The sequence below is a fragment of the Moschus berezovskii genome, chromosome 7 (genome assembly GCF_049115385.1).
Source record: "Moschus berezovskii isolate FMDL1 chromosome 7, NW_MosBer_1.0, whole genome shotgun sequence".
In the NCBI taxonomy this organism is placed as follows: domain Eukaryota; kingdom Metazoa; phylum Chordata; class Mammalia; order Artiodactyla; family Moschidae; genus Moschus; species Moschus berezovskii.
Window position 1 is genome coordinate 22,636,565 of NC_142466.1, and position 4,785 is coordinate 22,641,349.

The following is a 4,785-nucleotide window of genomic DNA, read 5'->3' on the forward strand; positions in this document are numbered from 1 at the left end:
TTGCAAATCTCCCTCTGAATTCTGTTCATTTTGGTGGAGCTAAGCCTTTGGTTTCCAAGGTCAAATGAGCTAAGCCCCTTCCAGAGGAGTTTACTTCTGACTGACATAATAAGGGGCTACTCTTTTTATCAGACGCTTGCGCGGACATCGTTAAAACGCTTCTCCATCATTTGCAAATGCAACTTTCTTCCCTGAGCCATCTTGTGGGCCTCAGAAGAGACACACGTGGAGCGGCAGCACCACCTGCTGGCCGTCTCTGCATCACTGTTACAGCAGCCTTTCTGGTCTCTGCTTCTGCCTTAGAGAATGAGGTCTGCTCACCCTGGGACTCTTCACCTACGAGACGGTCAAAAGCGGGAATACCTTTAACAACGTTTTTAGCCCCCTTCCCCATGAGATGCTGTATCTTTAGGTACTAAATTTTGAGACGGAAGGGGAAACGGGAAAGTCAAAATTGGAAATATACAAAATGCCTCTTGCTGATTCTTGACGGTATCTTCTTCAAGCCCCCGAGGGTATCCTGTTCAACCTGATGTGTGTCATGCTGGCTAAGCAGGGGCCTATTTGCATAGTTGACACTGTGGCATATGGGAAGCCTCTGTTTCTGTGTCAGAGTGGGAAGACAATGGTCCAATAAGTGATTTTTACCTGAGGCAGGTTAAATATGATATATCAAGACAAAAAATGCCTCCAAGTAAGAAATGCACAAGACACATTGGATGGCTTAGTGATCAACTGGACCAGTTAGCTGGTGCTGCCTAGGGGGTCAAAGTCACGAATTTAACCCCAAGGGCACGGGTAGAAAAGCTCTGCTTCGTAGAGAGAAAGAACTGACATTTACAGATGAAAGATACCTTTGCGGACATATGCTGTCCCATTTAATTCCAGCAACTAATCAATGTGGTAGGCATCACTACCTCCATATATAGACGAGAAAACTGAGATATCAGAGGTTGAACCCATGCCCAAGGTAGCAAACCACCAAGAGCTAATCTTGGAACGCAGTTCCCTTTCTGTCTAGATTCAAACCTTGTGTTCTCAAGAGCACAAATATGCCCCTGTCCTGGTTGGCTGTCTTGAAAATGGGTCCTCTAGTCACAAGAGGAGTCACATGAGGAGGGGTGATGCAGGTTTCAAAAGCCTTGTCTAGTTTTGCAGGAAAAAACCCATGGACTTGATCCCCAATGATAAATAGCATCACCTTCGTCAATAACAGAAAGCATTAAACGTCAGCTACATCATAGGAAGTTATACTGTGCCTTTTCCAGAGGAGAAATTACAATGAACCCCAAGATTCACAATGAGGCCATTTTGCCCTACCCATTCTTATTCAGGGGACCACATTATATGATTTTCATGTCCAGAAAAATAAAGAAAAAGATGTTCCACTACTAAGTCTTTGAGGGGGCTTATTGCTCTACAAGTCAATTATTTCTTGCAGACTATATATAAACTCAGGGCTTCCCAGGTGGCTAAATGGTAAATAATCCACCTGCCAATGCAGGAGACATGGGTTTGATCCCTGGGTCAGGAAGATCCTCTGGAGGAGGAAATGCCAACCTATTCCAGTATTCTTGCTGAGAAAATCCTATGGTCAGAGGAGCCTGGCAGGCTACAGTCAATGGGGTGGCAAAGAGTCAGACATAACTGAATGCTATTTTTGCAAGGCCTGCCTTCACAAGCCTTCCTAGAGATTCTAAAGATTCTCCTACCTTGCTCCAGTTTCCTGAGCAGAGGTCTGACAACTCTGGTCTAGGATAGGGACCACTGGGGGTTGGCAGAGACAATGGGTGGGCTTGCATGAAGTGGTCATGTGTGGAACTGGGGGAATTGTACACTAATACCCTCTGACAGCTAAACTAACTGCAGCCGAAGGAAAGCTTTCCAAAATGTGGATACTCACTGTGTTAGATACAGTAAATTTGTGAGCCTAAGGTGTAGAAACTGCAAACTCAGAATTAAATCTCTCAAAATCTCAGGAGAGATCCTTTCCCCATTCATCCTATGTGGGTCCGTGCAGCTGTGTCAGACAAGTCATTAACAAGGAGAAATTGATGTTAAGGGTCTAAGGGCCTCCTGCAATATTTCAATTGTGAGATATGAAGAGTTTGAGCTAGAATGTGCAATAGAAAAAAAAAGGTGTATATCAAAGAGGTTATAAAGGAAACAGAACTGTGTGAGTGACCATCTGCAGAATTATGGAAGAATGAGAAGTGAAATATGACTTCATATTTCTTACCCTGGGAGCTTAGAATGAATGAAGGAAGCATGACTGGTTTGCACAGAGGTAGATAATAAGGGTGTTTTATTATCGCTGAGGTTCCCAGGTAAGGCACGTGGGGCCAGTAATCAGATAGAAGGGTAGGGCTGAAGTTGAGAAGGAAAGTCAGGGCCACAGCTATGGCTTCAGGAAACTACCATGTGGGTCAACTGAAGTCAGTCAGGTGGCTAAGCCCTCCAGGGGAGAGAAGGGAAGTCAGTACCTCTGTAACACTGTTAGCCTTCCTGAAGAATTAATTCCTTTTCTCCTTTTCAAAGATGGTTGTCAGAAAATGCCATGGGGGGGCTTAGGAGATTTTCCTTTCACTTCACATGAAAATGTCATGGATTTCTCTAGCGCATGTTGAGGGAACATAGATGATCTGATGAGAACTGCAGAAGGAAAGGAAGGAATCTTTAAATGCAGAACCCTGGGCAAGCTTTCGATCTTTCACCCAAAAAAAGAAAAAATAATGCCCTTTAGCAGAAGCTAAAAATGTCACTTGGTGCCCTTCCTTTTGTTATGACCAACCTAGACAGCATATTAAAAAGCAGAGACATTACTTTGCCAACAAAGGTCCATCTAGTCAAGGCTATGGTTTTTCCAGTGGCCATGTATGGATGTGAGAGTTGGACGGTGAAGAAAGCTGATCACCGAAGAATTGATGTTTTTGAACTGTGGTGTTGGAGAAGACTCTTGAGAATCCCTTGAACTGCAAGGATATCCAACCAGTCCATTCTAAAGGAGATCAGTCCTGGGTGTTCACTGGAAGGACTGATGCTGAAGATGAAACTCCAACACTTTGGCCACCTCATGTGAAGAGTTGACTCATTGGAAAGGGGATCCTGGGAGGGATTGGGGGCAAGAGGAGAAGGGGACAACAGAGGATGAGATGGCTGGATGTTATCACCGACTCAATGGATATGAGTTTGGGTAAACTCTGGGAGTTGGTCATGGACAGGGAGGCCTGGCATGCTGCGATTCATGGGGTCGCAAAGAGTCGGACACAACTGAGCGACTGAACTGAACTGAAAGCAAGTTAAGTATTTAGAATGCTAGAAGGAAGGAAGGAAGTTCCTTTCCAGAACCCCAGAGTCAGCTCTGGTTGACCTACAAAAAAGGAGGATAAGTGAAAAGCACAGCAGAGATGGAATTGAAGAAGGCCAAGCATTACTGAAGCAAAACTTTAGAGCTCATTGAGTGTTAGGAAGACTTCTGAGAATATAAATTCAGAGTGCTTGCTTTGGACTTATGGGGGAAAAAACATAAATCTAAGAACAACAGCACATGCAACAGTGATTCCACCATTGATTTTCACAATGAACCTAAGGTTTATTTATTTTTCTATTTATAAGTACCCTTCCTGAACTTTTCTTTCTTTCCTTAAAAACTGGCTCTGCTCCCCTAAATTATGTTCCAGCCATATTTCTCTCAATATAGACTCCCTGCATCAGAACCTTTGGGATGCTTATTAAATACATGGATTCTTGTGGACTAGAGAGATCTACTCATTCTGTTTTCAACAAACAATTCACAGGATCACATTTTACACATTCAAGTTCCAGATACATTATATGAAAAAACTCTGGCCTTCCAGAGATTCTGACCCCCATATATATAAAGGGAAATCCACTTTTCCCTACCATTTAAATCAAGACGGAATACATATCAGCTACTCCCCACCCCAGTATCCTTGCCAGGAGAATCCCATGGACAGAGGAGCCTGGCAAGCTACAGTTCATAGGATTGCAAAGACTTGGACAGGACTGGGTCTGAGCACACAAACAATGCATCTCAATAGGCTATGTTTCTTCGACTGAGTAGATACAATTTTAGGTCTAGAAAAATTTTATAATCTTTCAGTTTGTTAGAGTGAGCCCTATTATGGGATGGGTCCTGCCAACAAAATTCTAGAAATAACTGAAACTCTGTCCACTAAATATATATGCAGGTGCCCACACTTACACACAGAGAACAAAAACACATTCGGGAAGTTTCCCAAACAATAATGATGCTGGGGGTGGGGGGAGCAGGTCTGTATGTGGTTTCGTTGCTAGTTTTAATAGCGTACAAGATACGACTTTACTTTTATACAAGTTTTTTTTACTGGAAAATGGCAGAAAGAGAAAACTTTGAGTAGGGGACACAGAAAAAATATGGACAATGGATAAAGTTAAACTAAATATCCATCAGAATTAGATATTTTCAAACTTGCATGGAAAAACAAAAAAAACAGTGCAATGAAACCCTCTCATCCTGGCCACTTACATACACTAGGTAGGTGTGCTAAGGAAAATCTGTTTCTATTTATTTCTATACTTACAAAGCTCACAGCCCTTTTTTTATGTTATTTAAACCAAGGCTTTTTCCAAATAAGGCAGCTTTTCACAAACCAATCTCCCCTCCTACATCTAAGTTCCCAGTGTCAGCAAGCCATAGAGGCTGCTATTTTCTAGAACTGTCATTGTATTCTGTGACAAAGCACCCTTCCCTTTAGCTGAGCTGAACACTAGAAATGCTTTCAA